At 41.6% G+C, this 23347-nt stretch overlaps 1 protein-coding gene and 1 long non-coding RNA gene across 3 annotated transcripts in view; one reads left to right on the forward strand and one right to left on the reverse strand.

Annotated features, from left to right (window-relative positions):
• LNX1 (ligand of numb-protein X 1, E3 ubiquitin protein ligase) overlaps nt 1-23347 on the reverse strand; it is a 108183-nt gene that overhangs the window by 60459 nt on the left and 24377 nt on the right. The window lies entirely within an intron of this gene.
• The window catches only part of LOC105523769, a 48600-nt gene that overhangs the window by 18587 nt on the left and 6666 nt on the right, over nt 1-23347 (forward strand). The window contains exon 2 of the long non-coding RNA XR_001003641.1: nt 4728-4880. This is a non-coding gene — a long non-coding RNA (uncharacterized LOC105523769). The remainder of the gene's footprint in view (nt 1-4727; nt 4881-23347) is intronic.

Here is a 23347-nt window from a genome sequence, read left to right on the forward strand (position 1 = left end):
TTTTTTTTTTTTTTTTTTTTTTTTTTTTAATCACAAGGCATGGTACCAGGACTTATTTCATTAAAACATCCCCCCACTGGGGAAAATGAAGCTCAAAGAGGTTAAGTAATTTATCTAAGCTGTCAAAACATTAAAGCAAAAGAGCTGAAAGAGTAGCTTTGTGTGGGATCTTGTTGATTTAAGCCCTGTGTCTGTCAAGATATCTGACACACTTTGACACACACACACACTTGCACGTGCACACAGACACTTATACACTCCTTAACAGGTGTCAGGCTGTTCTGAGCACTCTACCCTTTACTCATTTAATCCTCACAACAACCTCATGAGATGGGCAGGATTATTATCCCCAGTTTGCAAACACGGGAACTTAATACAAAGATTCACTTGCCCAGGTTTGCACAGTTTGCATCTAGGGTGACCAACAATCTCAGTTTGCCCAGGGCTGAGGGGTTCTTGAGACGTGGGATTTTCAGCTTTAAAACTGGTCAGCCTAAGGCAAACCAGATGTGCTGGTAGTCACCCAGCACAGAGACAGAATTTAAAGTCAATAGCTGTGAATGCTCATAACCGTGACACATACTGCATCTTTTTCCTTTGCATATATTTTGTCCCCACATTTAGTAGAAACAGAAGCTAGTTTTGAGGGGCTTTGTGGTTTCAGGTACCTCCCAGTGTGTGATCATCTGATGCTAAGATGGGGGTCCAGAATGTCATCCCCAAACTGCTGCTGAAGCACAGTCTCTCACAGCAACCCCTGCGGGTCCAAACCTTATGCAATTGCAGGGCTTCCCAGGGACTGAAAGAACTGATTCCATTGTTTAGTTTAGGAAGAGCTGAGCTGATAGCCTGGAGTGCCTGATGAATACCAGTGCTGCTCCCTGGGGTGACACCTCAGAATTCCAAAGCCACAACCAGATGTGGAGTTGACAGTAGTTAATGAGGGATGGTCGAGGGCTTGGGCACAGTCTACATGCCAGGTCAATTCTTCAGAGACGCCAGAATCGTTTATTCATTCTGTGAGTCTCTGGCATCTTTGGGGTCACCGAGTTCTTTTCCTCCATACTTTGGGGAAGGGGAGCAGGCAATTCCCACGTGACAGATGATTTGAGTTTTCTGTTATCTGTCCATGGATTCGAGTGTGTATGTGATGGGGTGAGGGTCAGGTTCTTTTTAGTTAACTTTTGGTCCCTGCAATTCTTGGTTCAAAATTATTCTATTTACTTTTGGCTGGGCACGGAGGCTAATGCCTGTAATCCCAACACTTTGGGAGGCTAAGGTGGGCAGATCACTTGAAGTCAGGAGTTGGAGACTAGCCTGGCCAACATGGTGAAACCCCATCTCTACTAAAAATACAAAACTTAGTCGGGCGCGGTGGTGAGTGCCTGTAATCCCAGCTACTTGGGAGGCTGAGGCAGGAGAATCACTTGAACCTGGGAAACGGAGGCTGCAGTGAGTCAAGATTGTGCCACTGCACTCCAGCCTGGGCAATGGTTCGCTACTCCGTCTCAAAAACAAAATAAAAAAACCCTAAATTATTCTATTTACTTTTAAAACACTTGGAGACAACCAAAGTCTAGCTTTTCGTTTTCAGGAAACTGGGCTATGGATCAATGGTGCTTTCTATTTCAGGACTGACTAGGAAGTGTTTTTAGAATAACTGGAAAGGGTGGGTTTTGTGGTGGTGAGGGTTTCTAGAAGTCAGAACTGACTGCCCAGTGAGGTTTTATGATCAATTTTGAAAGCAGCCTAGGTTTTCAGCTGCCTGTGATGAGCTCTTTTTGAGTCCTCAAGTTTTTGTGAAGTCTTTGCAACCCCAGGGGCTGTGCAGAGGTTTTCAGAGCTTGATATGGAGATGGAGGAGTGGGGGAAGGTGAAAATCATTCCCAGACATTTAAAAAAATTTCCTCCATTCCTCAAAGTGCATTCCATCGCATTCTCAGGATAACCACGATATGTCCAAATTTGTCCAAGCCCCTTCTGGGCTGGTTGTCATAGGCCCTCCTGGATGTGCTGTATGACACTCAGTGGAAAATTGTGTTCTTCCTTGCTCTGTGTTTGGAAATGTGTCATGCAAAGACAGCTGGTTCCTCATACCAAATATTTTTACATGAAACAAAAATCCTATTTTTCCAGCCATTTTCTGTATTTGCTAAATGAGCTTCCTCTTCCCTCCCAATACATTTAAAGGAAACAACCTTACTCCTTCTATAAAACATATTTACCCAAAATTGTGTTATGCAAATGAAGGGGGAACAGAGTGAATGCTTTTCCTGTTTGCAGGAAATGCTATTATATTAAAATACTTATTGGATAACTGAAAGCTCTTCTTCTATCACTCTTGGGCCAGGCCTACTCTTTGGTTACTGCTCTGCTGGATTCCTCTGTCCCCCAGGCTGGAGTGCAGTGGCATCATCATAGTTTACCACAGCCTCAACCTCCTGGGCTCAAGGGATCCTCCCTCCTCAGTCTCCTGAGTAGCTAGGACCACAGGTGTATACCATCACAACTGGCCAACTTTTTCATTAATTTTTTTGTAGAGACTATGTTGCCCAGGCTGGTCTTGATTCTAGGTACAAGCAATCCTTCCATCTCAATTTCCTAACTAGCTGGACTACCAGTGAGACCCACCACATCCAACTTTGCTCAGTTCTTTTTGTTTGGCAGACAAGGCTTCTTGGGCTAGACAAGGCTTTTTGCAGTCAGACACATTGACAAACTGTCCCTCTTCACATCAAACCCATTTCTACCACAGGTCTTTGTCCAATCTGTCTTCTCTCCTGGAGTGGCCACCACTCAAACAAATCCTACTCATTTTTCCTAAGGCCTGCCTCTCATCTCACTTTCTCCACTGATGCTTCATAGTGATCTCTCCCCTCTCAATGCATTCATTTATTCCACAAATATTGAAGTGATTACTAAAGTCTACCAAATGTAAGGCACCAGGCTTGGTGCTCCTATGACTCTATGCCAGTTAGCAATCCAACACAGAAATAAAGCAGACAGGCAAACAAGTCCAATATGTCTATACTTGCTTAGTGCTGGGACCTTAGGGTTTTATTACATATTGACACAGAGAGTTGCATGGATGTTGGTCGGGCCAGTTTGACTAGACTACAAACTCCCTGAGGCCATGTCTCGTGTCTTTTGTATACTCCATTGTTTATACAGGGTTGATGACACAATAGACATTCATGAAATACTTCTTTACTTGTATTAGGATCAAATAGGAATTGCTCTTTTTCTGATTTCAAAAGTAATTGAGGTTCAGAGAAGAAACTTTTTAGAATATGGAAAATAAAGAAAATATTACCCAGCCTGGGCAACAGAGCAGGGCCCTGTCTCAAAACACAAAATCAAAACCAAAACCAAAACCAAACCAAACCAAACCAAAACACTGTAATTACACCCCCAGAGAAAACTGCTGCTAAGGTGTTTTATTTATTCTTTCAATCAGTTTTCTATGCATAGACATATATACTTCTGTATGTTTATGTTTTTGTGTTGATTGTGTTATCAATCTTTTAACATGCTTGCTCTCCTATCCAGTGGTTCTTAACCTTGGCTCAGCAATAGACTCATTTGGGAAGATTTTTAAAAATCTAGCTTATGAGGTATCTCAGATCAATCAATCTCTGGCAGTGTGTCTGCTAAATATCAGAAACAGACAAACAATTGCACAGATCTCCAACTAGACTGAAGAACAGGACCCTTGAGACAGCTTCCAAGAAGATACCAACCTAGGCATGGGTTTATGTTCCTGACGAAGAATAAGGATTGTTATAAAGTATGTTCTATTTTGTATGATTTTTTTTTCTTTTCTTTTTTTTTTTTTTTTTGAGACAAGGTCTCATTCTGAAGACAAGGTCACCCAGGCTGAAGTAATGTGGTGTGGTCTCAGCTCACTGCAACCTCTGCCTCCTAGGTTCAGGTGATTCTCCTGCCTCAGCCTCCTGAGTAGCTGGGACTACAGGCATGCACCACCATGCCTAGCTAATTTTTGTATTTTTAGTAGAGATCAGGTTTTGCCATGTTGGCCAGGTAGGTCTCGAACTCCTGACCTCAAGTGATCCCCCTGCCTTGGCCTTCCAAACTGCTAGGATTATATGCATGAGTCACTGCACTCGGCCTCAAGCTGTATGATTTTATATGCTATGCACATCTCATGTGAAATCAGATAGTGGCCTATTAGTAGGAGACTAGGGATTTTTCTGCTTCTTAGGTAAATCTGGAAATACAGTTTTTACATCTCCAGATGAAGACAGACCCAGATGCATTGTAGAAATCACTCTGCATTTAGGTAGTTTTAGACACTTGAAACAATTAGTGGCCCTCTTTACTTTGCTATTTATCCTAAAATACTCAATGAAGGCTCCGTTCACACTCTCCCACTATCTTCCTGCTTCCCCTGGCAGTGATAGAGGATTTGGTTATTTATAGTAATGGAATAAGTTGATTAGGATGCTGAGAACTTACATTCAGAAGACATCTTTCTTTTCTATTCACTTAATTATAGTCTGGCTGGTCAGCCAATCTTAAATTGACCATCAATTGGATGACATAAAACTTACATTTTAGATAAGGGTCTTTGTTCTTCTGGAAAACCAGGAGATTTGGTTCACTGCTGTCTTACTGTTAATAGTATTAATATGTTTTGAGGAGATACAGTTTGATAAGAAATAGTCCTATGGTTTAAATTATATATTTTTTTTCTCTTCTAAAATGAGTGAAAGCTTTCACAAGACCTTGATGGCATGACAGACATTATCTTGTCAAAACTGTGGTGGATTTGAAGGGCTAGTGATGAAGAATGGAGGTTTCCTGTCCTAGAAATAACCAAAGGCCCAGCTGTGGAGGTGGCAGAAAAAGTGTCACTTAAGGTAACAGATGTTTGTTGAGACCTGTACTACCATTTCACACATAGCATCTATCACATTTAATACTCACCTCCAAATCTGAGGACCAAGGTGGTACTCTCTCCATTTTACAGATAAGAAATAGATTCAGAGAAATAAGTCACACACCCAAGTTCACACAGCAAGAAGGCCCAGATGATTTTTCTTAAAGTTCATTCAATTCTAAGGCAACCAGTAAAATGACAGATCAAGAAATGAAAAACAGGTCTGTAATGCTTTAAGCCTATACTCTTTCTAGTACCAGTCAATATTACCTACAGGGCAGACTCAATTCCTAGAAAGTGAATTGGGTTTCTGAAGAGACTACAAGGTTTAGGGGAAATAAACATTTGGGTCCTGCACAAAGATGCCCAGCTGAGGAACTGAAGGAATTGAGGAACTGAACATCCAGCTACTGCTCTGCTTTCCAAGAGGCATGCTAGCAGGAGATGTATCTGTCAAGAGGAAGGGACCCTTTCTTTGCAAAAAAAAGCTCTGTCTGCTTGCCCAAGGGGGTGTTTTCCTCTGATTTTCACATGATCTGGGGGTGCTTTCTTCTAATTTACACATGATCTAAGACTTTCCCTTGTGGAGGGAGTCTTAGAGGGGAATTTGTGCTTGATTTGGAAGCTTTCAGAAAGTTCTGTGTATTGGATAAACAGTAGTGGTCTACATCGGACAGCCTTTTGCAGCCACAGGGCCTCACATGTGTCATGCTCCTCTTTCACTCTCATTTAGAACTCCCTAAACTACTCATGGTGGGCTATAATCCCCTTTTGTCACACATTAAAAAAAAATTAATTAAAACCTCTGGCCAGGCTGGGAGCAGAGGCTCACACCTGTAATCCCAGCACTTTGGGAAGGTGAGGAGGGCAGATCATTTGAGGTTAAGAGTTTGAGACCAGCCTGGCCAACATGATGAAACCTGGACTCTACTGAAAATACAGAAGTTAGCTGAGTGTGTGGTGCACGCCTGAAATCCCAGCTACTTGGGAGGCTGAGGCAGGAGAATTACTTGAACCTGGGAGATGAAGGTTACAGTGACAAGATCACACTACTTCACTGCAGAGTGGGTGACAGCATTCCGTGTGTATCTAGCTAACCAAACAGCTCAAAGACACTTGGTTTCCTGCCTGGAATACCAGCTCTATTTTGACCTCAGCAGAGCTTAGAAATATTTCTGTGCCTCAGTCAAAGTTCACTGGCCACCATCCCCCAAATAGAGGGAACTGCCAGGCCAGTGGATGAAAATATTAATAGCAAAAAACACAATTACTTTTGCACCAACCTAATAACTTGAGGGTTCAAAAGTGCTTACAGGCAGTCTGAGTTAGGGAAGGTTCTTCTTGGATCAATGCCAGGTAGGCAATCCTGTTATCCTGTGGCCAAAATAGTATCTCCCTTTCGGGGAGGGCACTCTGAAGGCCAGGAAAGGGTTGTGTTGGGGGTTGGCATGGGGAGGCACTGGCAAGCTAGGCTGGGCTGGTTAAGACAATGAAATTCTTTGTGAGGTCAGTCATATCTTTAGGAAATACCACCCTGCAATTTAATAAAATGGGCAAATAGGTAATTTGCAAATTGGACTCTGCAAATTTCTAGTATCTAATTACTATTTAATCAAAATAATCACTTAGTTATTGACATTCAATTTTTTAAAATGCAAGCCATTGTGTGGAAGACTTTGCTTAAAGGAAAAGCATCCACAGTATGTTTTGGGGACTTTCTAGAAAAGAAAAAAAAAGTATTTAATAAAGGTAACATACGCCACATTCAGCAGGAAACGTCTTCCAATCAACAATGATATGAACAAACAAAACCCCCTCACTGGGCATGGCACACTGCTCCCTGAACACATTCCTGTATCCATCCTCATGTTGATATCAGAAATTCAATTTGACGAGCTTATAAATAAATGTTGATGTAAAATGATGAGTACTAGTTACTCTATTAGTGAGACACAATAGCTACTTCTGAATCATTTTCATAATCTTGAATTCTCACGTCTGAATTACCAACTGATCAAGCCACCAAACCCTGGCACAAAGTGGGGAAATCAACAAGTGCAACTTAGTATCAGAATGCCTACCTTTTGGAAGAAATTTTAAAGCCCAACAAAAACCCTTGGCCAACCAGCTGGTACAGATAAGTAAGAACTAAGGCACAGCTTTTCACAATAACAGTGATGAGAGGCTTTTCCCTCCAGATCCCTGTGCTACTCTGGACGCAAATAGACCCTATCTCAACGCCTTTCCACCTAATCTAGTATCTGCTTGAAATTCTTTTTTCTGCTCAACATTACCCTATTCCATCTTTCTGCCTTCACAATCCAGCTTAAAGGCATCTTTTAAGAGCCTTTCCTTCAGGCTGATGGTAAAATTATTCTCTTTCTTCTTGAACTTTTGTAATCTCTGTAACTTATCAGTTGTGAATTCCTTCCACCTTTTCTGTTATAGTGTGAGGACCTTAATGGTAGAAACTCTGTCTTAAAATCTTTGAATCTCCAGCAGCTGGCTCCAAAGAAGGCTCACGATGTTTATAAAATTGTAGAGCTAATTCCTGCTTGTAAGACACACAATCATCATGCTAAAGCAATAGATATGAAACCTAAATGAAGGGTGAGGAATACATAAGAGGCTAAATATATGCTGGATCAAATAAGGTTTTAGACTCTTCCGCACCCCCTCCCCCCCACAAAAACATGAGAAGAACAAAACCTGACCCAAGCTTGTGTGTATAAACATTACTTACAACTGAAATATACTATTAGGAACTAAAATATTCAGTTTTATGTTCTCAGCACCAACATCAGTTTCTTCAATTCACATTTATAAACAGATATGAATTTCAATGAACAGATATTGTTTTATGTTCTACATGTTCAGTGAACTAGCAGATTCAAGGTATAAGCTATTTTTCTAAGACAAGGATTATTTATTCATTATAACTGACTTTCTTCTATTTTAGGAATTTATCTGCTTAGATGTACAGCACTTTCATAATGTGGTGTGGTGCTCCCTATATGATGGCTTCAAAATCCTTTTGAGAGTGAGTTTGCATGAATCCCTCACACCCAGAATTAGTCTCTATGAGCCTGGTGCTGACATCTGGTGCTGACTCCATTACGATTCTTAGCCCCAGGGCACTTCTTGGCTCCACTGGTTCTGGAGGGCAGGCTCCAGCCTCCTTTCAAGCACTTCATTCATGCATAGGAAATGCTTTGACTCTTCTGTACATTTCCAGTGTCTCTCTTTACATTCTTTGGCATTGTCACCTTCACTCAGCAAAAGCCTGAACTTTGCAGCCTCACTGCATGGGTGGTAAAGCTCATACACATCCAAACTACAGGTGAACAGTGCAATAGTGAGCCTCAGCAGCAGAAAGGGGACTACAAGGGCTGTCACCTACTGGACTTTGTGAGGACAATGACTTTGTGAAAGTTGCCTCCTCCCTGACAGATTCAGTACCTTCTCCAATAAATAAGGGAAGAATTACAGGAATTCTAGTTCTATTACAAAGGCAAAATGCCACCAGCAATTAGGTGATGTTTATGGTTTAATAAAGTTTACTTTTTCTTCATTCACCCAAAAACTAATATTTTTGAGCTTAGTATGTGCCAGGTTAATGTTTTCTAAGTTTATTTAATACTCAGAATTCAGGATTGCCCATGTTTAAGTGTTTTCCAGTCTATCTCCTAAAATTCTTCGTAATAACATGCAGGTCGTTGTCTAACCCTTTGTGTCCGCTAAGTGTATTTTCCCTTTGAAAACTGCTCATTTGCCTATTGGAAGAACTGTCAATCACTGGGGGTCATCCAGAGATGACAGCCAAAACGTTTAAGAAATACATAGTCCTCCCTTATCCATAGTTTTGCTTTCCGCAGTTTCAGTTACATGTGGTCAACTGCAGCTTTAAACTATTAAGTAGAAAATTCCAGAAACAATTCATAAGTTACAGTTCAATAGTAGCCATATGCTATGTCACAATGCCGTGTGATTCACCTCTCTTCATCTCATGTGGGCATTTTATCACCTCATATTATCACACATAGAAGGATGAGTACTGTACAGTAAGACATTTTGCGAGAGACCACATTTGCATAATTATTACAATATATTGCTATAATTATTTTATAGCATTGTTAATCTCTTCCTGTGCCTAATTTATTAATTAAGCTTCATCACAGTTATGTACATATAGGAGAAAACAGTGTATACAGGGTTCAATACTATGGTGGTTTCAGGTATTCACTGAGGGTCTTAGAACACATTCCCTGTGGATAAGGGGGGACTACTGTATAGCCTAGACAGCAACTAGTGAGAACAGATCATTGACCAAAGTTGGCCTAAACAAACTGGCTAAATTTACTTACCCTGGCTTCATCTCCCTGGAAGGTGGGGACTAGCTGGGAGAAGCATATGCTCAAACCTAGTCAATCAGGACATCCATGGCCAAAGGTATTGGCTCTGGGATGGACATGTGACTCAAACATCAGATCAATCAGAGCTGAGATGACACATGTCTCGTTGGTGATAAGAGCCTACCCATAAAAAAAAGCCATCACAGAGGAAAGCAGAACAGCCCGATACAGAGAGAATGCATATTGATGTAGTTCTAAGATACAGGGATGTCTGGAGTTTTCAGTTCATGAACCATTCTGGTCTTGCTGGCTTATTGGCAGTTACAACTTAAGAGTCCTGACCAACACACACACACACGCACGCGCGCGCGCACACACACACAGAAAACAACACGAGAAAACTTAGAAAACCAAAATTTAGGCACTGAACTGACACAATCTAGGAGATAAGGGCAGTGGAGCTGGACTGGGAAACACAATAGCTACCTTCCCCCAGGCATTCACTTCAGAGACAGGAGGACAGAATCTGTGGAGCAGGAGTAGGCAGTGGGGATGGCAGCAGAGTTGAGGAGACAAGGTACTTCTAAATTTCCCTAGTCCAGAGACCTAGAGGCCATTGCAACAGAAAAACTGGGTAATGTGGGTGCTGATTTTTAAGGCAACCAAGCTACTGCTTTATATTCACATATTTCTACATTCATGTAGAGACTGCAATGCCTAGGAAATGAGAACAAAAGTCTAGAGGAGAAGAGATATTGGTGGCACACTGCATCCTGGAAGAAACAGTCCACCCAGTAAAACATGAAGCTCTATTGGCAGGGACAGATGCAGGGAGACCCTGGGAACAGAGCAAGCGTGGCATTTGACAGCTCCATGTACATTGTGAGCTCCCAGAGTATGAGACAGTCAGGAGGAGGTGCACAAGCTACCATCATAGTAGGATAGAGCCACACTGGAAAGAACTTATTACACAGTGCAGGTAAGGCTGGGCTGAACTTACTCAGCATCTGTGGGCCAGAGACAGCACTTGCCTGGTTCCCAAATGCATGACAATCAGAGCCACAGGAAATGAACATACACCATCCAAGGGCAAACACAGTCCTGAAAAAGCTTCTCTATTTCTATTCCAAGACAGGTACAGGGACAGAAATGCTACAGAGACTAGAAAAACTGTAGGTGAATACTTTTCAGACCTCAATATGGAAAAAAAACTTTCACACTTTCTACCATTTAAAGAAACAAGTTTGATATATTTAACCAAGTAAAAATTAAATACTTTCTCCATCAAAAAGTATTCTAAAGTGATTGCAATTATGTAAAAATGTTTGCCTTCACATACAAGCCTAGCAAATAATAGCTGTGTTAGAGCAATTTGGTTACAGAGTTGCGCTCTCTACTTTCCCAAACATGCCTTAAGATTATTTTTAAGTACTGCTTTAAAATATACAGAAAGAATCATAAGTAAAAAAGACTAATGATAATAGAAAAAATAATTGCAACATATGTAATCAAAGATTATCTTTAACATATAAAAGGTATACAAAAGTCACCCAAAAAAGCCACCAAAAATGACTAATATTGAAGAAATATATATGGCAAATTAAACATAGGAAAATTTTTCATCCTTATTTATAAAGCAGTGCAACATTATAATTAAAGAATACTGAGATTATATTTTCAGGTATCAAATCAGTAATGATAACATCCATTGCGTATAAAGATCTTAAGTGAAACACTTCGTAAAAGCTGATAGTAGGAGTATAAAATTTTTAGAAAGCAATTTGGCATATGTATCAAGTATTTTTAAAATTTCTTACTTTGAATCAGTAATTTTACTTCTAAGAATTCAGAGTGAAAAAAGTAGTAAAAAAAGTAAATTTTTATTAAAGAATGTTCATCACAAATTATTTAGGATAGTGAAAACTTAAACTTAAGCATGTATCTAAGTAAATGTCCCTATGTCTTGGGGATAGTTTCATTGACTACAGCATACCAAAGACAAGACTATGCAGCCAGTTAAAACCATAATTTTTGTTTAAGTATTTCAGGGTCAAATTACATAGTGTCTAGAGTTTGCTTTAAAATGCTCCAGAAAAAAGGAGGGGGGGGACAGGGAATTAAAATTGCAAAATGAGGCCAGGCACAGTGACTTACACCTGTAATCCCAGCACCTTGGGAGGCTTAGGCAGGAGGTATTGCTTGACCTCAGGGGTTTGAGACCAGCCTGGCCAACATGGTAAAATCCCGTCTCTACAAAAAAATACAAAAAATTAGCCAGTGTGGTGGTGTGTGCCTATGGTCCCAGCTACTCAGGAGGCTGAGGTGGGAGGATGGCTTGAGCCTGGGGAGGCGGAGGTTGCAGTGAGCCAAATGCACACACAGACACACTGCTTTAGTCTCATACTTTCTTGCTTCCAGTAAGTTAAACTCAGCTGAGAGATTTCTTCCCCCCATGACTTTGTCTAGCAGGAAGTGCTATGGACATGAGGTGGGGAAAGAATACTTTATGGACAACAGAATTCTGTGATTAGCAGAAAACAGTCAGAAAAGAAGAGGCCACCTGTTCTTTTCCTGCACCAGCTCACTGCGTTCTCTTAAGTAAACCACTTATTTTCCAGGGCTGCATTCCTCTTATCTATAAAGTGAGACGCTTGGATTGGACAATCTCTAAGACCCCTAATAATCTTGAAATTCGATGGCTCAGCCATTACCCATCTCATTCTATACCCACAGCTCCCCGGATGAGACACACAGAAACAGACAGTAATTGGGACAATATTTGGTTTTCAAAATGTTTTTAGTATAAATGATTTCAGCTTGAAACTAGTTATTAGGTTTTTTCTGCTCTGATGCTTCTCCACCATGTAAACATATAAGCCTGGGGTGAATGTAAAGGGAGGTGGATGAACTCACAATCGTGTAAACTGTGAACAAAGATTCAATGTGAGAGTGAAATGCCCCACGTTTGTAATACGTTTGAACCAAGCTGCTGGTAAGCCACAATTTCTGCACTTCATTTTTCTTGACATTGGATCATAATTGCTGATCAGAGTTCTAAGAGAGATCTTAGGACAAGCTCTTCCAGGCTCGGGTGTTGTTGCTCTTTGTTCTATCACAACAACATCCTGGCGATGTATTTATTTCTCTCTCTAGAGGAATGTTTAGGGAACACAGTGTGGCCTCTTTGAGGACTGGAAACCACTTGCTACTTCTGTTGTTCTTTCTGCAAGAAATGAGTTAACAGGCTCTGGTGCAGCTGTAAGAAATATACAAGACAAAAGCTGACACCCCAAGCATCTATTCAGTCTTGCAATGAGAAACAAGGATGACGTTATTTCTAAATACAACTGTGCAATGGCTGAAGTTCTTAAGAAAGGAATGGACCAAGGACACAAATGCTACCACAATATACTGAGTGTTCCCTTCAAGAAAGCAGCAGGTGGCTGGGCACGGTGGCTCACGCATATAATCCCATGCCTTGGTGGGGCCAAGGCAGGCAGATCACCTGAGGTCAGGAGTTTGAGACCAGCCTGGTCAATATGGTAAAGCCCCATCTCTACTAAAAATATAAAAATTAGCCGGGCGTGGTGGCATGCACTGTAGTCCCAGCTACTCAGGAGACGGAGGCAGGAGAATCACTTGAATCTGGGAGGCAGAGGTTGTAGTGAGCCGAGATAGACTCTGTCCCAAATAAATAAACAAATAAAATGAAAAAAAAAAAAAAAAGAAAGCACCTGGTGACACAAGACCATCAGCTACAAAATGTTTGCTTTCCAGAAAGACCCTGCAAAAGGTCATTCCCTCTTGAATGGAGCAGCTCATCCAGAGCACTGCATTTTGACAGTCCCCATAAGAAATTCTTCTCATGCCAGCTGGAAAATAACATCCCCTATGTGACCGTTTGGAGAGGAAGTTCCAACCACAGGAGACAGACTAAACAGAATTCCTGAGAGCATTCAAATCATCATGCTAGAAACAAAGACATCAGACCATACTTTGCTAGTGCTCAGCTCCTGCGGGGCAGCAGGGTGATGGGTTTCCGCTAAAGGCTGCCTCACCTGAGGGTGAATTCAGGTTCAGCCTTCCCTCAAGGAATATGGCAGACTGCCCAGGAAGTTGCTGCCAGCATCATCTGTTTCAAATGTTTCCTCCTCCGGAAGCCTGCCAGGCTGTCACTCTGTCCCCATTTGGGTGCAAAGATCCCGTCAGGGGAGCCCATATATTGTTTTCCTGGGGTTACACAACAGCAGAGATATTACCTCCAAAAGGACCCCATTGTTAAGCACATATGCTCCCTAGATGCAGAGACAGGGCCACATATCAACACATGGCATGATTCTGTTTATTTGGTTAATTGCCTTCTAGACAGCACAGTGGGCCTGGCCTGAGAATAACTGAGCTTTGCCTTTTAAGACTGCTGTAAATCTTCTAGGCAGCCATGGAAGCAGGGACTGAGGCACACAGGATCTTGAAAACGAAGAGAGGTCCAGTAGAACATACAAAGGAACCAGATTTGTCTGAGGAGCTTGTTAAAAATAGAATCCTGGGCCCTATTCTCCCTTTAGGAATTAGAATCCCTAAGACAGTCATTCTCAATCAGGGGAAATTTTATCCCCAAGAGACATCTGACAATATCTGGAGACTTTTTTATTTGAGATGGAGTCTCCCGCTGTCGCCCAGGCTGGAGTGCAGTGGCGTGTTCTCAGCTCACTGCAACCTCTGCCTCCCAGGTTCAAGCAATTCTCCTGCCTCAGCCTCCTGAGTAGCTGGTACTACAGGCACATGCCATCACACCTAGCTAATTTTTGTACCTTTTGGTAGGGATGGGGTTTCACTGTGTTGACCAGACTGGTCTCGAACTCCTGTCCTCAAGTGATCTGCCCGCCTTGGCCTCCCAAAGTGCTGGGATTACAGGCATGAAACACCGCACCCAGCCTGAAGACATTTTGATTGCCACAATTTGGGAGGGTGCTCCTGGCATGTAGTGGGTAGAGGACAGGGATGCTGCTAAACATCCTACAATACCCAGGACAGCCCCCACAACCAAGGATTATCTGGTCCAAAATATCAGTAGTGCTAGGGATGCCTGCTTGATGTGAGAGAGGGGTGCCAAGCATCTGTGTTGTTGACAAACTCTCCAGGCAATTCTAGTGCATGCTAAGGTTTGAGAACCTCTGCCCATGCCCTGGCAGCCAACTGACACATCAAGGTGCCAGGGCAGTGAGGGTGGGCAGAGATAGATGGGAGTGGACACACCAAAAGCATAAGCACTGACAGTCACAGCCTACTTTACAGTGTATCCAAGTAAGACTTGTGGAAGACTTTCATAATATGACCCATCAAAAAGGGATGGTTCTCAGGAAAAGCCTAGGGCCCAGTTACCCCAAGCAGAAGGGGTCAGGGCAGGCTGAACAAGTGCACCTCAGAAATAGCAATTTCACTGCAAATTATTCCACCATGACCTTCACGGCTTTGTTGGTTTGGCTCTTAAAGGGTCTCTGTGAATCCTCTTTTCAAGGGCATATGTTTCTGGGCAGGGGCCCATCTCCAACCCTGAATGTCATAAGTTGATATGAGGAGAGCAGGAATTAGTGGTGGGGTGCAGTGGCTCACACCTGTAATCCCAACACTTTGGGAGGCTGAAACAGGAGGATCTCTTGAGCCTAGGAGATCCAGAGCAGCCTGGGCAACATAGCAAGACCTTGTCTCTGAAAAGAAAAAATAACAAAAAATTAGCCAAGCATTGAGGGCATGCTTGTAGTCCCAGCTATTTAGAAGGCTGAGGTGGGAGGATCACTTAAACCCAGGAGTTTGAGGTTGTAAAGAGCTATGGTCACACCACTGTACTCTAGTCTGGGTAACAGAGCAACACCCTGTCTCTAAAAAAACATAAGAATTCTAGGCCTGTATTTTGGTCACTTGGTATAAAACATAACCTATGTGTCCTTGGGGGAGGATGTAAATATTTTCACGGGAAATATCTCGACTGTCTATTCAAGAGAGTACCAAATGAAGAGTCCCTGATTTGTGCTCTTTCTCATTTCTATTCAGCCATATACATTGTCCAGGCTGCTATGTCTGGGGACCTTGACATCCTTGCCCATAGTAATGGTTGACCTGTCTTAACAGCCTTGTAAAAAGCATCGAGTGAGGACCTGTAAAACAATTACAACAGAAAGAAATGACTGCTCACAGGTACAAAGAAACCAGTAGCGTTAAATGTTTTTCTATTAAGTCATGAAGCTGATGGGAGATGTTTATCATTTTGCAGGGAATAATTATGAATCCTCTTTGCTATAAGGAGAGAGAGGAGAAATAGCACCAATGTTTTCTCTCTGCATCATAATTTAAAGGTTTAGACTTTTTTAAGGAACACAAAGGATGTAATCAAAGTCGTATGAGACTCACCAATATTGCTATTTCCATTACAAACTAAGTCTGTTTAATTAGGTTATGTAGACCCCATAACACAGAGACCAGGCTTTGTTGTTTTGGATGCTTAAGCCATGACTCTTTTAGTCCTTTTGCAAATTTTACCATAGTCATTATCTTTCTCCTTGAAATGGTATTATTTCCATGACACAAAACCTACATTTTGATGTTGTCACAAATGAAATCTCTCCCCTCCATCAAGAATAGCAAACTTTATTTCACTGTGCTTACCTGCAAGAGTACATGAGAAATCAATCCAACAAAACAAATTGGCTTGTTATGTTGTAATGAAATTGAACATAAATTATTTTTCATGGCTAGATTTTATCATTCTATTCTGTTAGTGAGTACTTTAAAACTCTGCATTAATGTTCTAGAGGTAAATGTTATTATCAATTATGAAAATCATTGCAATTCATCGATACAGATGGGAATAAGATGTGGAAGGATGACAGCCAGGGAAATGAGTTGGGTTTCTTGGCTCTGTAGCCAGCACCTTACACATGCCATGTACTTCCTAGTAAATTCCCTGCCTTTATGCCATCTCTCTTTCACTTCCTCACTCATAGTAATTCAAGAGATGAATTACTTCTCATTCATCTATTGGCACAGTTTATGAGCATGTCGGGCTGGGACTAACTGTATGTCTACATTTGATATGACACCTGATAACTACTGATAAAAGCACCATCACCCTCATTTTACCGATGGGGAAGTTCAAATTCCAAAGATTGGACTTAGTCAAGGTCAGTACTTCTGAGAGGTATTCAGGGACCACACTGATAGAAGTCTTGTGGGTTAATTAGCTGCTCCTGCCCCCAAGTCTTCCTACCTGTTTTTAATAAGCATTTTACAGTACCCTGGAGCTGCTTTGCCATTGTTTTGTTCATTATTCCATGTAACAAGGTTGCCTGGTTTTCCAGGAAGAACTGGGTAGACACTAAGACCATTTCTACATAAACACAATGCTCTCCATCTGTGAATACACTTTCCATATTCTCAGGTCAGTCTCTTAGTGGATATCCCATGGGAAATGCCTAACGATTTCTTCCAGTGCCCAAAGTCACCTACCTCGCAGTGCGAATGAACAGATTCTCCCTCCACATCTTCTTCAAGAGGGGACTCTTATACAAAGACCACACACAGTCAAAGTCATTCCCTAAGGAACTCTTATAAAAATCATCCCAGTAAAATATCTAGAAATGTGTCTAGGAACGGTGCCTAGATCACCAGCAACTCCTGACCTGAAAAAGTTTCCTCTTCCTCCCTGACCTTTATCCTAGAACACAGTGTGTTCCATGAAAGCATGTTACAAAAAAAATGATTTTGGCAGTACTGATTTACCAGCTCTGGACCACATCTCAGAGCCTCTGTGTCCCTGGTTTGGTGCTTCCATTTCCATATTGCTTCGTCATAAAGAGTTTTGCAAATACTGATGTGACACAGCTTCCTTAAATGAATGCTTTCAATGCCTCTAAAGAGACTTTGATTACACTAAGAAGCAGAAAATGTTCTTGACAAACCACTCCTTTGTTTTTCTATAATTAGTTGGGTTCTCTTCCTCTTCTCAATTCTACACCTAATGATGCATCTTGTGTTGTTATTTAAATAACACAAAGGACATGGTAGATTGCATTTATTACACTATGATATAAATATTTTAGCATAGATGTAGAATTTCTGCTCCAACCCCAGGATCTTTATTTTCTGTTTTTAGCAAAATCCAAATATCTCTGACTTGGTGTTAACAGTGATGATTTCTAACTACTTAGGAAAATCTACCTTTTTGTTTACTGCTTTTTTATAACCTGAGCCACTAGGCATGGCATTAGGTGAGAAGGCTCACCTCTAGGTTTGTTTTCTTTGCATTTTAGAGTGGTAGTGGGGATGGTATGAGTACTAATTTTCCTGTCAAAGTTAATTTGCCTTAAGACATATAATAAAAGTGCATGTATTAATAAATAAAAAAGGTAGCTAACTTGCACGAACATCTGACGCTTCTCATGGAGTCAAACACCAAACAAGTTATAAAGGAATTAAAAGCATTCCTGTAAATGCTTTGAAATGGTAAACAACACTCTTGAAGTCCTATGTGCACAATAGCCTTGGGTCCACCCTTTCTTAATTGACAATGTTTTGTCTGAGAGTCAAGTTCTAGTCTTCCCTCTGTCTAATCTAGTTCATGAGTGGAGAAGGGAGGAAGGCTATTGGGTTTCTTCTACCAATAGGTGGCCAGATGCAGGTTCTTTGGAAAACATTGATTAGCTTTATTCCTTTTATAGCAATACACAAGGAGTAGTTTCAAAGGATCAGAAAGTGCTCATTTTTTATGTTCCTTTAGTATTTTCTCATTCTCTCCATCTCTCCATTTACTTTAGTGTGACTTTGCATCAAACACGGGGCTCTCATGCCAGGCTTGTGAGACTCACTACTGCCAGGAGCCCCAAACAGGTAGACAGCCCTGGGCACCTTCTTTGTACCATTTCCCCATTTGTCATTAGGCTGTGCCCTGAGTTCCACAGGAGCCTACCCAAACCACACCCTGTAACACAGTCAAGGAAGAGAATGTCTTTGTCACTGACAAGAAAAGAACAGCTTTCAGTGAGCAGCACTCCTTCCTCATGAAACACACTCTGGTTCAGCTAGTTTGCTTCCTTTCAGGAGACGGTATGGGGAGGTCAGTGACCTGAGTGAGTTGCATCTGTACCTCTCTGAGGACATAATATCCTAAGGCTGGGGGAGAGAGCCTTGGCTACTGTCAATAATTGCTTCTCTAATTATTCTCTCTCATTCTGAATACCAAAGATTAGTGGACATAAAGTATGTGATGAAATTTACATAGCAATTGGTTTCAGCCAACCATTGGCTAGATATGTCTCACTAAAACAAAACAAAACAAAAAAAAAATCACAAACTCACTCCCAAGCACAGAATCCAGAGGAAAGGAGCACATGAAACACACATGGCTTGAAGGATGGGCATGTGGATTGCTCCTGTGGATGGGACACCATGGCATCCAGGTTTAACCTACACCCCTTTCCATTAGACTGCCTACAGAACAGTTGGCAAGACCCTCTTCTTTCAGGTTAAGAGCCAGGATCAGCAGCCATAGAAAAATGCCTTCTGGCAGCAGGGTCTTCTACTACCTAGAACCGCTTTCCCTGTGAAGTCTTGCTGCATTTGGGGCTCCCACTAACTCCAAGGAAAATTAGTGGAGGAGGCAGGCGTATAACATGAAGAGTGGCATGAGACTAGGACCCCTGCTTTTTTTCATGAGGGTTCATCATTGCAAAACCACTCCGTTGCACTTCAGGTACAATTAATCTGAAGAAGCCCTACATTTGAAAAAGTCAGAGTCAATCCACTTGCTCTGTTAGATTGCTTAAACCTAGTATCATGGCATGAATTTGGTTAAAAACTCTTCCCCATGTAGCCTGAGTCTCACTTGATTCATCTGTTATTCAAAAGCTGTGATTGAAAGAGCCTTCAAACTCACAGGTGTTTAGGTCACTGGGGATGCTGCACAAAAATTCGAAATGCAGCAGCCATTAGTGTCCAGTCTCATTATTTTCATGGCCAGGAAAGGCTAAACATGAACATGCTGGAACAAGAGCGCTTTTGGGAAGAAAAAAAAATAAAAGGTAACTGAAGACCCTCAATAGGGACAACATGTTCTGTAACTTCTGGAAGTAATCAGAGGGAACAAGCTGAACGGCCGATTAACAGTCATGCACAGACAGTCTTCCCTGGCCAAGTCCAGGAGATCTGACGGGTTGAAGGGGATCCAGAAAGAAGACTAAATCAACTTGGTCCCACTGAAATTGAAGCCAGTTCCAAGGGCTGAATGTGTTTTAAAGGTTTGTTTTTGTTTTTTCCTTTAGGTTAAATTTTCTGGATAAAATCAGATCAGCTGTGTAATCACCCTGCTACAATAAAAGGAGCTCAGTGTGCTTTATGGCAACCATACCAGTCAAGGGCTCTCTCTGGCACCAAGGGGGCCACATGGGTCCCCTGCCAAGTGGAGCTGAGGGATGCTCGAGGCCAGGGTCCGGACCTTCTCACTTATAAAAAGAATAGTGAAGTATACAGATATTTACCTACTGAGTTATGTTTGGACTGATAAAAATGCTCAGATGTCCTTTAGTTTCTCTTTTTTATATTAGTTTATTTTTTGAGACAGGGTCTCACTCTGTTGTCCAGCTTGGAGTGCAGTGGTGTAACTTCGTTTCAATGCAGCCTCAACCTCCCGGGGCTCAAGCAATCCTCCCACCTCAGCCTTCCCAGTAGCCGGGACTACAGGCATGTGCCACCATGCCCAGCTAATTTTTTTAGTTTCTCCTTTAAATGACTGTTTGTGTAAGAATTTTAGGACTTCGAAAAGATTTGAGCTTTAAAATTTCTCTAGGATAATGTGAGCATATGATTCATATGAATATTCAGTTGCAGAAAATGTTTTTGTTTTAACTTGTTTACTGCCTGCTCTGATCTCCTTAAAATGATCTCCTTAACATGTATGTATACACAAGTCTCTAAACACCAGGACTGCTGTTATCCAAAACCCACACTATCAAAGATATTGCTTGCTTCATATTTTCAAAGTCAGCTTTTGGAGGACAGGGACAATGGCTTCTTGTAATCTGCTGAGGGAGCTGACCCCAGTGAGGCTGTTCCTTCTCTGTAACCAGCTGCAATTAGGATTTCTACTATCCTTGCATGGGGCATCCATGGCAAAGGTTGACTTGGCCATGTGGTTAGAATTGGAAACTCAGTATTTTCAGTTGCTCCAGTTGTTTTTGCTCAGGCTACTAATCAATACCAAATCCAGTGCTATCTAAATAAAATAAAATGGCATAGCAACTACCCCATTCTTGCTAACAACTCCAAATGACAAGGAGGGCCAGCGTGGTGGCTCACACCTGTAATCCCAGCACTTTGCGAGTCTGAGGCTGGCAGATTGCTTGAGCTCAGGAGCTCAAGACCAGCCTAGGTAACATGGCAAAACCCTGTCTCTACAAAAAATACAAAAATTAGCTGGGCATGGGGGCATGCACCTGTAGTCCCAGCAACTCGGGAGGTTTAGGAGAAAGGATGGCTTGAGCCCGAGTGGTTGAGGCCACTGCACTCCACCACTGCACTCCAGCCTAGGTGACAGAGTGAGACCCTGTCCCTGCCCCCCCAGAAAAGATAGTGAGGCTTTACTTGAGTGTGCTCCAACTCAACCTCAAAGCCAAGTGCCATGCCACCTTGTAAAAAAGGCTTGTTAAAAATAAGTGTTATTAGCCTGGCTGACATGGTGAAACCCTGTCTCTACTAAAAATACAAAAAATTAGCTGGGCATGGTGATAGATGCCTGTAATCCCAGCTACCTGGGAGGCTGAGGCAGAAGAATTGCTTGAACTCAGGAGGTGGAGATTGCAGTGAGCCAAGATTGCACCACTGCACTGCAGCCTGGGCAATAAACAAAGGCTCCGTCTCAAAAAAAAAAAAAAAAAAAAGCCCTGTAGACATTGACACAGTGCTGATTTAAGTATCCTCACTTATTGGGGTCAAACATCTGTCTTTAGTAAAATAAGGGCACTGGATTCGATTCTAAAAATAAATGGCAGGAGGGCTGGGAATGGTGGCTGACGCCTATAATCCCAGCACTTTGCGAGGCTGAGACGGGCGGATCACTTGAGGTCAGGAGCTCAAGACTAGCCTTGCCAACATGATGAAACCCCGTCTCTTCTAAAAATACAAAAATTAGTCGGGTATGGTGGCACTTGACTGTAATCCCAGTTACCTGGGAGGCTGAGGCAGAAGAATCCCTTGAACCTGGGCGGTGGAGATTGTAGTGAGCTGAGACCGCGCCACTGCACTCCAGCATGGGTGACACAGCAAGACTTTATCTCAAAAAAAAAAAAAAAAGAAAAGAAAGAAAGAAAGAAATGGCAGGAATGCATTCTGTGATTTCAGGATTCTCTAGTGAGTGGGTGGAGGTAACAACCAAGTTAGGATACCATTAGCAACTGAATCAACTTCAGCAAATGGCTCTCTAAAACCACACTGACTTGGCACGGTCATGTCAAAAAAAAAAGAGGTTGGGCTGAAAAAAATTATTTCTCTAAGGAAAAGTGTGAACAATTAGTGCCAAACTATTCACACAGTGGAAAGTTTCATGCTTTTGGAAGATGACACACTTGGTAGTTTCTAAGAAGCTGATTTAATCAGCACATTTCATATATTTATTTTTTCTAAAAGAGATTTAGAGTTCATGATTCTTTTAGTGTAGATTCTAACCACTTATATCAAATGGAATAAGCAGGGATCTATTCAGTTGTGTGTCAAATTCGTAGGATCACTGAATAGTTCTGACTTGAGACAAGAACAATACAAGGCCAAGAAAACGAACTGTTTCAATTAAGCTCAGCAGAAAAAAATACACATGAGCCGAAACAGAACGACTTAACACTTAGCAATCACTTAAAAATCTGTAAGCTCAATCTGAGTCATAAAAAAAAAGTAGGCCAAGAAGCTTGAAGGAACACAGATTTACAAGTAAAAGAGGCAAACACTAAAATAAAAATGTTAAAACCCTGCAATGCTAAACTACTTTCAGATAGCTTTATAATAAGTGAAATTTGGAGAATTATATAAACCCCACACAGATAAGCTTGGACAAAAAATAGATGAAGGAATATTTGGCAAACATGAGCATGCATAAATCAGCTGTTCCAGATGACACATGGCCCTGGGGAATAGAATTTGACTAATATGCTTACTGAACAATGGTGCAGTAAAATGAATCATTATTTCTGAAAAATTACCTTGCACTCAGGGGGATGTCAGAAGACTGGAACAAGGCCAACAACATGTGATAGTGATGCAGAGAGAAAACAGAAGGAAAGGGTAGTGAAAAATTAGTGTATGAGATATGCAATTGTCAGCTTGAAAAATTGGGAATAACTATTAGGAAAGTAAAATTGAGGGTCCAGAAAGCCCAGGATAAATAAACAAAGGACAGTTTGCATTTAAATGATCACGGACAAGTTCATGAGATTATCTTAAAGATTGTAATACTGTTGTTGTAGTTAAGAATATAAAGGGATGGGGTAGGGGGTGGATTGAGCTGAATACCCAGTGTCTTGGGATTTTATGTTCACTATTAGTCCAAAGAAAGCTGAAAATCATCAGAAATCACAAACTAAAGGGGCGTTAAGCCCAGCCATGGGAAGGTGTTTCAGAGAGTGTCCTAACAATCCGCCATCACATTGATCTGATTCAGTACCCTGGCTGATGACTTAGGAGCAAGTGTCACAAAATTTATGGATGACACTGAGGTGGGGAATGCCACAGAGGACAGAGGCAAGAGGAGGGGAAACAAGTAGGTTAGACATGGGTACATCTGCAATTAGAGAATATCCATGACAAAGACAGGAACAGGCTGGAGTAATTTATAAGGCAACACAATTTCAGTATGAGAAAATTCAACATGAATTGACACTGAGTAAGAATACGGGGCGAGGTGGAGAAGGCCATTGGCATTTGCAATTGCTTTTAAATCTATATTTGGAGCACACGGTCCAGAGTGATGTTTGACCAGGTAAGAACCCCCTCTCCCATAATGAATAAATCAGGGGGAAAGCAAGTGGAAGTAGAGGGAACTGATGGTCATGAGCCCACC

The sequence above is a fragment of the Colobus angolensis genome, unplaced genomic scaffold (genome assembly GCF_000951035.1).
Source record: "Colobus angolensis palliatus isolate OR3802 unplaced genomic scaffold, Cang.pa_1.0 Scaffold473, whole genome shotgun sequence".
In the NCBI taxonomy this organism is placed as follows: domain Eukaryota; kingdom Metazoa; phylum Chordata; class Mammalia; order Primates; family Cercopithecidae; genus Colobus; species Colobus angolensis.